This window comes from Ammospiza caudacuta, chromosome 8, assembly GCF_027887145.1.
Source record: "Ammospiza caudacuta isolate bAmmCau1 chromosome 8, bAmmCau1.pri, whole genome shotgun sequence".
In the NCBI taxonomy this organism is placed as follows: Eukaryota; Metazoa; Chordata; class Aves; order Passeriformes; family Passerellidae; genus Ammospiza; species Ammospiza caudacuta.
In genome coordinates, this window is record NC_080600.1 from 9,794,878 (window position 1) to 9,805,337 (window position 10,460).

The 10,460-nt window shown below is 46.5% G+C and overlaps 1 long non-coding RNA gene across 3 annotated transcripts; it reads left to right on the plus strand.

Annotated features, from left to right (window-relative positions):
• The first annotated feature begins 214 nt into the window (after nucleotides 1-214).
• On the plus strand, nucleotides 215-6,947 carry LOC131560911 (uncharacterized). 3 transcript variants are annotated; one of them, XR_009275014.1, is made up of 4 exons: nucleotides 215-253; nucleotides 5,616-5,761; nucleotides 6,181-6,493; nucleotides 6,681-6,947. It is a non-coding gene; the product is annotated as an uncharacterized LOC131560911 (long non-coding RNA). The 3 variants fall into 3 exon arrangements; XR_009275013.1 differs by having other exon boundaries at nucleotides 232-253; nucleotides 6,134-6,493; XR_009275015.1 differs by lacking the exon at nucleotides 215-253 and having other exon boundaries at nucleotides 5,614-5,757; nucleotides 6,134-6,493.
• The last annotated feature ends 3,513 nt before the right edge of the window (nucleotides 6,948-10,460 follow it).

Genomic DNA, 10,460 nt, shown 5'->3' on the forward strand with positions numbered 1-10,460 from the left:
AGTGGGGCTGGCTCAGCCTCATCCCCAGTGGGCACAGCTGTGCAGGACAGGTGAATGCTGTTGAAGGGAACGAGCCATGGAGTGCCCAGGGGCACTGACCAACCACCAAAGGGAACAGAGGGCACACAGGTGCAGGGCAGCAACAGCAGGGGATAAAAGGCTGGGCTGAAGGACAAGAAGGGCAGATGCTTGCAGCCTGCTGAGGTGCCCTGGTGTTACTGTGTGTGGGCAGTGCCTGAAGCCTTCTGAAGAGGTGAGGTGTTACTGTGTGTGGGCAAATGCTTAAAGCCTTCTGAAATTGTGTGGGGATGCTCTGTGCATTGTAGCCATCCCAACTGTGACAGGGTGGGATGAAACTGAGGCCCTTCCTTGGCTGCTGGAGGGCTGCAGGTCAGCCCATAAATCATGGGATGTTGTGGGAGGCAGGAGCTGATCCCAATGTCCTGCTGCTGTGAGCAGGACAAGTAGTATTTCCCTGGAGCCATCCTGGCTTCTGTTTTCTAATGGGCCATGGAGCCCAAAATGTCTTGTTGAAGCAATGGGAGGGGGCTGCAATAAATTTGAAGTGTTCTTTCCTGAACTGAGGTATCCCCACTACAATCTCCTAGCTCAGTGAGCTGAGCTCCAGGTATGTGAGGAGAGGAAAAGGTGGCCAGTAACTGAGGCTGGGAGAGGACTTCTCTGTCAGCAGGGACTGACAGGACCTCCTGCCCTCAGGAGCAGAAAATTCCAAAGTCAGAGAGCATGATGCTTGCTTGTGACTCCTGCTGGGTTTTCCAGTGGTACACTGGGGGAAAACAGTTCATTTAGGTTAATTGCACAATGCAGATATTTATAAAATGGTATCTGTTTAAACAGAGGAATGTGCCTTTTCCTGATGAGGTCTCTGCAAAAACAGCAGTGTGTCACTTGACCCAGGCCTTTAACTGGAACCGTCTTGGCAATTTAATGAAATTAAATGGCTGGACTGTGGGGAGTTCATTAGTAAGTAATCCAAAGGCTAAATCTTTGTGAGCTGGTTCAGCTCTCAAGTGCTTATTTGTGTTTGCCAGATCCAGTAAAGTGAAACCCCTTAATAGGTGCTGGCAGTACTTGTAACATACTCCCCTCTGGTCTGGAGACCCTCACACAGGCACTGGTGTGATTTCATATTTCTGCATGATTTTTTTTTTTATAAAAAGCACTTCCAGGACAGCCACAGGGTCCCCTCTGTGCTGGGTGCCTTTGCAGAGGCACTCTTGTTGTTGATGCCATGATTCTCTTGCTTCTGGCAAAGCAAGTAAGGGAATCTCATTTCTTTCCAAAAAAGCTTTCAGAGGTGGCTGCTGCTGCCAGCAGTGCAGTGCTGAACCTGAGAGGGGCTCTGGCTTCCTTGTCATGCTGGGCCATGCCTGGGACTCTGGGCAGTTCTATTCTGTGCCCTTTGCCCAAGGTGTGGGGAGTCAAGTTCCTCTGGGATTCTGGCAGGTTGTTTAAAAGGATGCTGAATTGCTGCTTGATTCTTGTGAGGGGGGATTTAGACCAATCAGGAGGGTATGGATCTTCCTCCTGCTGTGTAAAGGACTTCTGAGTTTCCAGAAGAGAATGTGCTGAAGTTTCACTCTTTAATTCACCAGATATAAGCAAGATTTACAAATAAGTGGACTGTGGCCTGACTTAAAGTTTGGCAGAGCACTGAAGATTCTCTAAATAGTCAAAGGCCTAACTCTAAGATACCTGAATTAATTTTTCTTTCAAACCATGTGCTGGCCCTTAAGGCTTATCCACTATGAAAGCCCTCAGGGAAGATTTTCTGCCCCACAGCCTAGAAGGAGCACTTAATTTTTTTAAAAACTGTTTAAAACCTCTTGGTGTCTCTAAGAGTCCAAACCTCTTGTGTAGTCCAATAACATTATGTGGTCAAGCTCTTGGGCTGGAGTTGAAGGATCCATGTAGGAAAATTTCCTTGACCTGAAATCCTACCAAAAAAATGGGGTTTTCATTAATGCATTCTACTTTGTGTGAAAATTCCTGCTGGGATTTACTGTGGCTGCTGCACAAGTTCTTTTAAAAGTAAATAGTACGATTGGACAGGTGCTCCTGCCAAGAGAATATTCAAGAATATTAATACCTTTCAATATTCAAGAAATTGATTATTGAAAAGTATTAATATTATAAAGGGGAAAACCATCAATCTGAGCAATAGATATCCCAAATATTGTCAGATCAGAAGCACAGTTTTTATCGTGGAGTGTGCAAAACTCCTCTGGAATCAAATAGATTTTGAAAGGATGGTCAGTGCCACACATGCAGGGGACCTGTGTCTGGTTACTTACAGCATGGCACTGCAATGCCAACAGAGCTTCTGCTAAATTAGACATTGCCAAAGGAACTTAAATTTACACCATGGAAAAAGGGATTGTATCCAGAGGTGGGGTGTGAAAGGTCCCATGGCAGCTACAAGAGATTTTAAGTTCAGCTTTAGACCTTGTAACAATCCTGTCTTGTCCTCTCTTTTGAAGGCCAGCTGCTGACCTTTGCAGGTCCCTCTTGTCCTCCTGGCTCAGTGAATTTCAGAGGCAGATAGAATTAGAGACAGAATTAGCCACAGCTCTAAAAATCTCCATTTCCAGTGTGGTGCTGGGAAGAGCCCTGCTGTGCCCCTCCCCAGTGATGCTGCACAGCTTCCAGCTCCAGCAGTGAGACAGGTGGGGTTTATTCCTGAATGCTGCTCTCCATATGGAGCAGCATTCCAGAGATCACATCCAAGCAGTCTTTCTGTGTCAGGAGTCCTGCTCTCAAGGTCCAGGCAGGACAAAATCCACACACAGCCCAGATCGAGTTTCAAATCCTGTGTGTGCAGGCTGTGTCCATGGCAGGGAGGACCCACGGACACTTGCTCACACACAGGGGCGAGTGTTGAGAGCAGAATATGGATACTTCCCTCCCAGGCTGGTGTTTCAGCAAGGAAGCCTGTGCAGAGCTGTCAGAGGAGGTGCTCTGAGGGGTGCTCCCCCAGCCTGGAGCGCTCCTGCTGGGCTTTGGCTGGCAAAGGAGGAGCTCTTCCCAGCGAGGGAAGCAGGGATGGGCAGGAGGGACAAAAGCAGCACAGCAACGACACCTTGTGCTGCACCGCGACGGCTGCATGTGCCTGCCAGCAGAGCTGTGATGCTCCTGTCCTTGTCCCTGTCCCCCTGCCCAGCTGTGCAAACCTCTTGTCCCCCTGGAGCTGACCCATGGGGGAGAGCCTTGTCCACAGGGCAAGGAGCCAAAGCAGGATTGTGGCAGCAGCAGGCACAGAGGGCGAGTAAAAAGGCTACAAAAGAAATTTCTGTGTATTGCTCTCTCTTCTTCCTTTATTCTTTTACCAAAGCACTGGAATATCCCCTGAGTGCTCTGTGGAAAGCTGTGCCTCACCTATCTGCAGATAACAGTACACCAGCAACATTTCATTTTCTTCTTGCAAGATGTTTGTTGGTGCAAATATTCTGTCGTGGCTGAGGACCCATTTTGAAGATGCAGACTGGCATTTTGTCCCAAACAAGGGCACTATACCCATCCCTCACCACTCTACACCAAAATTCCTCCAGACTTGCACCCTGGACTCAAAATTCAAGGTTTCTGAGAGCAGGTTGTGTTGGTGCCTCACCCCTGCCCAAGGGCAGCCTCTGTGAGGTGCCAACCCAGCCCACCACATGGACAGTTCTTTTTGAGACCTTTCAGCTGTAACCCTGGTTGAATTGTGACATTTATTCTGAATTCATGCCAAATCAGCCAGCTTTGGAGCAGTGGTGGGTGAATTTCTTTTTGAAGCTTTGTCTTTGCCCACACCGGTGCCTCTTGGCAGAGCTTGCCAGAGGGAGGCCATGCTCCAAGATGTGACAGAAATAAAGAAAAACCTTGGCGTGCAATCCTGTAGCATCCAAGTGCTGTGCTTTGGGAGCCATGAGCAGAAAGCAGCCCCTGCCTGGCCTGTGCTGCATTTTGTTTCTGGGTAGGATTTTGGAGATGCCTGCAGCACTTAGCAGCAGAATGGCTGCCCTAAGTCAATGAGACTTTGTTCAGAACAGCCTCGGGTGCCTTTCAAAGGCTTAGCCTCTTTAAAGACTTGTAAATTACAGTTAATTCCTGTGGCTTAGGTGTATTCGTTGATACAGCCCAGGATTGCATTCCTGGCCTCCTTAGGATCCCAGCCTGGATTGAAGGGTTGACAGGGAGCAGCTCCTGCCTTCACCTTCAGTGTCCCATTCCCCAGCCTGAAGGGACAGCTCTGCCTGCTGCAGCTGGGACAGTGCTCCTCCTGCACAAGAACTGAAATTCACCCAGCATAACTCATTGGGGAACAAAACAAAGCCCATTGAAATGTGTTCATCACCCTCCAGGTCACCTCCAGCTGGGAAATGGGGCTGCTGGCAGGGCACCTCGGCAGGAAAGAAAGGGCAGCTGTGGTTTTATGTGTTTGTGATGCCAGCTTCTCTCTTTCATGTGGAAATGGGGGTGCCTGTTGCACCCAGGCTGAAAGGAGAGGCAGGACTGTACCCAGGCCACATGCCTACAGAGCCACTGTGCCATTACATGGCTGTGAGGGTTTTCTCACTGACTTTGGTTTGGTTTTTTAGGGAATATCAGATATATCTGAAAGGATATCTAATATATCCTTCCCATGTTGTTCATAGATCATCAGGAAGAAGCACCCCCTCTAAATGAATTTATAAACCTGACAAGTTCCTATCTGACCTGTTTTCTAAATTGTTCTGATCAGAAGGAGCTTGTTGCCTGCCATAGTCAAGGCTGTTTGCTTCAGGGCCAGATTAAATAATCTTAGCCTGTAGTTCAGGCAGGTAAAACACAGTCCGCAGGAAATAATAGAGGACTGTAGAATATGGAAGGTGTGTGATAAAAGGATTTTCAGAGAAGTCACTGGTTTTGTCCAAAAAACAGTGTCACAGCTCAAAGAGCCATAGACAAGGGCTGGTGTTTCCCTCTGGATGCCTGTGGAGCCATCAGATTCTATGGTTTTTGTTGTGGTGTTGGGCTTTGGTACTGGAATCCATCAGAAAGGAGGCAGAGGTGTGCCTGTCCTCTGGGTCTGATGGGAATGGTCATTCCCCAGAGGCCATTTTCAGTGTTGTGACAGCATGTCTCAATTCTGCTGAGATTTCACAGAAAAGAAAAGAAAACTCAGAAAAACCTTGCCTGCCTCAATATCTTATGCAGGTTCAAAATGAAGACCAGGGTTGTCCTCTTTGTATGTAGTGCAATAAAAATTATATTCAGAAATATAGCCAGGTGGTTTGCTGCTCTCAATCTTCCTCTGCTGGACTGGAAAAAGACCTGTATAATTTAATTTGTAATATCTTGGGGAGCTCAGAGTAGAGGTTGCTGAGCAGAAGACAAGGGACTCCTATCTATGTCGTGGGTAGATGATCAACTCTTTGAGGTGAATATTTAGTTCTGTGAGCCTTTCTCAGCATGGTTGTCACAGCCCTGAAGGTGGCATTGTGTCATGGAGCTGTAAGTTGGATTGCTCTCAGTCATCTCCAGTGCCTGTGTGGATGGGGGCAAGGGTGGGTGACAGGTGTGATCCTTTCCATTTTTTCTTTTAAATTATTTTTCTTTTCCTGTTGCACCTGCAGATTGAAGTGCCTGCAGTGTTGTTGCTCACAGCAGCTGAAGGGTCACCTCAGAACAGTGCTGGGAGGTCCACAAGTGCTCAGGCTTGCTCTTGGGGCTGCAGGGAAATCAATGAAGGGAGGCAGGAGAGCAAGAAGTAAAGCTGTGAGTAAGTGCACTGAGTGTTGTGGAACAAAAGGGGGCTTGGCTGACCCTGGTGTGCTTGTTGAGAAGATGCCTACCTGGCTGCAGTGTCAAAAACTCCCCAAGTGAAGTACTTTAAGGTGAACCATTTTAAGGTGGGGATGGCATTGTTCATCTTACTAAGTCAAGTGTGAAACCCCTTGTGTGTTTTTAATCTCTTAAAATAGATCTTTAGGTGCTGGGTTTGCTGCTAATTGATGCACAAAATGGTGTTAACATATAATGCATCAGCTAATATCAGAGAGTACAGCATTTGTGCAACAGCTGCTGGTAGGGTTTTTGTGAGCAAGGAGAGGTCTTGTGTCTGTGTGAAACCTCCCTGTCATTCTCTGGGCAGGTGTGAACTCCTTGGCTGATCTCTGTCCCATCCCATGGTTCCTCCAGGCCTCATGAGAAGGTGTTGGCAGAAGGAACACTGCCCAGAGTAAATCTCCTGGGAGGGATCAGCTCCTGGTACAGGATCACCTTTGATTATTTCCCAACACTTCCAGCAGCACGTGAAAGCAGAGGAGAGGAGACTTGAGTCATTTTGCTGCTCATGGAACTGACTACTGAGCTGTTTGTACAACTGCACGGGAGGACAAACCCTCTCACAGCCTCTCTGTGCTGACTGCCATCTATAAAAAGATCTTGACAGCCTCTCCTGTGAAAAGCTCTCACACCTCCCCTCTGCAGCATGCCTTTGATGCTGGAGCAGGTGGGTAGTCCTCAGGCTACTGAAGTGCCTTTCCTTTGTCTTCCATGCTGCTCTGTTCCTGCCTGCCTGCCCACGTGAGGCTCTGTGAAGGTTGTAGGTGACCTCCCTGGAAGTGTTGGAGCCCTCACTCTCAGGGGGCAGGAGCAAGGAGGTGCTTGAGGGACCTTTTTCTGCTTGGATGCTACAGGTTTGTCAGTTGTGGTGACTGTAATCTGAAAATTCTCAGATTTCTGGGAGAAGGAAGAAGTTAGCACTGAGACAAAGCTTGGGTAAGATCATCCTTCCCCAGGCCGGAGTGCATGAGCACTCCCTTCTCTGCTCCCCAGCCCCTACTTCATCTTTGACTGATACAAAGGAAAAATCATCCATTGGTGTAATGGGATCACAGAAACCCAACGAGGCATGAAATTATTTTCCTTCTTTCCCAGATAAATCCCTTGTTGTAAATTAAACAGTTTACCCATTTAACTATACAGGTGGATCAATGTCTGTGTCAGTCTGCTGTTAATAAGGAGGGAGATTATCCAGGACAAACTTGCAGACCTCTTGGGTCTTTCTTGCTGATGAAGAAGTAATGTTCTTCACAAGTTGTGTTCCTGGGAAAGCTGGGAAAGGAGCTCAGCATCAGCAGCTCTCAGGCTGGGGGATCTGGATGGAGGGATATCCCCACACTTTGGGTTCTCCATGCACAAAAATAAGTTTCCATTCCAAAGAAAGTTGGGATTAGCACAGGATCAAGTTGTCCATGCTGGTAGACCTTGGAGCAGGTGGAGTTATCCTGAGGCAACAGGAGCAGCCTCTGGCTGGGCTGTGCCCTCTGGACAGGGTATCCTTTCAGGGGCTGTGCTGAGCAGCCTGGCACAGGGAGCTTTGTATTTGTGAACCTCCCCAGCAAAATCTGCAATTGCATCCACACTCTAGCAAATGCAATCAAGTATAACTAAGCCAACTGAAAGACAGGACTCATCTGGATTTTCACTGAATTGTCTTTCCAAAATGATTTTGAAATACTGTTTGTTTTACACTGTGGTTATAAATTATTTTTCAAAGCGCTTGAAGCATGGCAAGAGTTTTATCCCCATGCTTTATCCCCTGAGAAGGTTAGACTGTGTCATAGGAGGAGTAAGTGATGGGAAACTTAATAGTAAGAGAAGGAGTTGAGCTTCTCAGACTGCTGAGTGCAGGAGTCCCTGAAGGTTGGATGGGGTCTGGAGGAACCTGGCCTGGTGGAAGGTGTCCCTGCCCATGGCAGGAGCTTGGAACAAGATGATCTTTAAGGTCCCTTCCAGCCCAAATAATTCTGTGCCTCTATAAAAGCCAATTTGAGTCACAACAGGTCAGGAGAGGTCTGGGTGCAGGAATACAACATGAACCTGTTACTTCCACAACCCCTGCTGCTTGCATCTTCTTTGTTAGGACCCCAACCAGTCAAAATCTGACTGGTCAATCAATATCTGACCAGTCAGAATCACAGGAAAAAAAAGATTGGTTTGGCCTGAAGGAACATTGAATTATTCCACCCCTCTGCCATGGGCATGGACACCTTCCACAAGACCAAATTGCTCCAAGCCTTGACCAAACTTTCAGGGATTGCTGAAATTGCTCCAAGCCTTTGACAAACCTTCAGGGATGTGGCATCCACAGCTTCCCAGGCAGCCTGTGCCTCACTGCCCTCACAGTAAACAATTTTTCCCTCATATCTAATCTCAACCTACTCTTTTTCAGTTTGAACCCCTTGTTCTGGCACTACAGGATCTTGTAGGTAGTCTTGTCCCATTTTTCTTCTAAGCTCCCTTCAGGTACTGCAAGGGCACAGTTAGGTCACCCCTATGCTGCCCTGTCCTGCTTGGTAGGTTCAGGGGAAGGTGGTTGGATTTGCTCTGGGCAGGGTCAGGAGAAACAATGGAATTCTCAAAGTATCCAGGAGTATCATGCTCACAAGAAACAGGATGCTGCAATCACAGCCTTCTCAGGGGTCACCCACTCCCTCTCCGCTGAGGCAAAATCTGTCACATCAAACATCTGCCAGGGATGGGTCCAAAGAAGGCTCTGCACCCTCCCCAGACACTTGGTGTTTCTCACTCTCATCACCATCATCAACCTCCTTCTTGATCTAAGCTTAAACCTCTGGATATTTCCCCCACTCATGAGCATCTTGAAGAAATAACTTCCTTCCTGTCAATAGAAGTGATTTCTGTGTTGTGTCCTCTTCCTCTAGTCTGATCCTCCACTCTCTTCTCCTGGGTCCTGTTTTCTGGGCACGTGCTCTTGCCTGTGCTCCTCTGCAGTCCATACCTTTGCCTTAAAGCCAATGCAGCGCTTATCCAAGGGCTGCTTTGTTTCTTAACGATGACATTTAAGCTGCAGTAATCCTGCAAGGGCTTCTTCTACCTCATATTAAAGGCAAATTGTTCAAATTTTGATCCTCTTGTTAGAACCAGCCTCCTCTATCACAAAAGCTGCAGTCAGCATGAGAGATTTAAGTTAAGCAGCACTTTTCCTGTTACCTAACACATTTTAACTTTGGACTGGGAGTAGAATTAGTTCTGCAGTTATCACTAAAATAATGTAATCTTTCTGCCTAAGTTAGCAAAAAAAATACCTGATTAGTGCTCTAAAAACTGGCTGAGTGCTTATAACTCATGGTCATGGTTGGCAGGGCTCAGATGCAGCTCTGTGACAAACTGCAGGGAAAGCCCTGCCCCACTGCCTCTGACTGCTCCCACATCATTCCCCTCATCTCCAATTTCATGTGATCTAACTATAGCTCCCTGGCAAATGACAATTCATAGCTAGGTGGTGTTCAAAGTCTAATTGCTCCACAGTTTTCTCAGTACTTCAGAATTTCTTAATTGCATTAGCCAAGGTGAGAATAATTGCTGCTTTCATATCCTTGAAACTTCTCATACAAAAGAGGCTTATGCAAGAATCTGCTCATTCTCTCCAATAAATGATCTCTCTGTTATTACAGAGAATGTTTTGGGGGACTGCTGGGAAGCATTCCACCACACCATTATGCACCTGAACAAAACCTGAAACTTGCAGGCACAAGACTAAATTATAGTCTGGGGCAATCATCAGAACACACTTTGGGTTTGAGGTTTTTTTGGGCTTTTTTTTCTTTATTTCCTTTTTTTTTTTTTTCTTTCCTAGAAGTTGCTCTTTCAGAAGAACAAACCCCAAACCTAGATGTAACCCAGTATTTTGCATTTGGGGACCTTTTGGTTAGAGGAAATCTGCTATAGACAGGTCACTGGTGCTCTGACATTGCTCTTGGTCACATGTGGAACTCCTAGTCTGTGCCAGTCATTGTCCTTATTTTTCCTTTGTCCATGAAATCCTTGATCAAGGACCATTTCTCCCCCTGGTTTGTGCACTTTTAGGATCTTGAGCTGTATTCAAGGCTTCTAGATGTGTTGGTATTGTAGCTGTGTGCTTGTGCCTCAAGTGCAATAAAGCCACTCAGGCAGGGAATTAGACATAATGTTCTTCCTTAAGCTCCAGCAATTAAGTATAAACATATGCATGCACAATAAAATGTCATGCATCCCTTCTGAGGCTGTGACTGCCATTAGAAAAAGAAAAAAGAACCATGTGTTTCCTAACATGCCAATTGGATCCACTTAGTGTGAGAAGAAGATATTCAGTGAGTGAAGCACTTAATCCAAGAAGCAAGTTGTACAAAAATTTCTGATAAGGTAGACAAATTTCACACCCTGTTGTGGGGAAAATATTACATTTCATGGTGCTTTACAGATGATGACAAATCATATTAAAATCCTGAAAAAAAAATGTGTACAAGTTAAACATGGGTATTTAAAATGATCTGGGATTTTTGGATGCAGGAAAATAAATAAAATGGGCATTTTGTAGGAATAATAGTAAGTGCCATAGAGGTTTTACACAGGGTCCTTGGCAAGAAGTAATCTGATTATAGCTACAGGGCCAATTTCTCTTACAGCACATG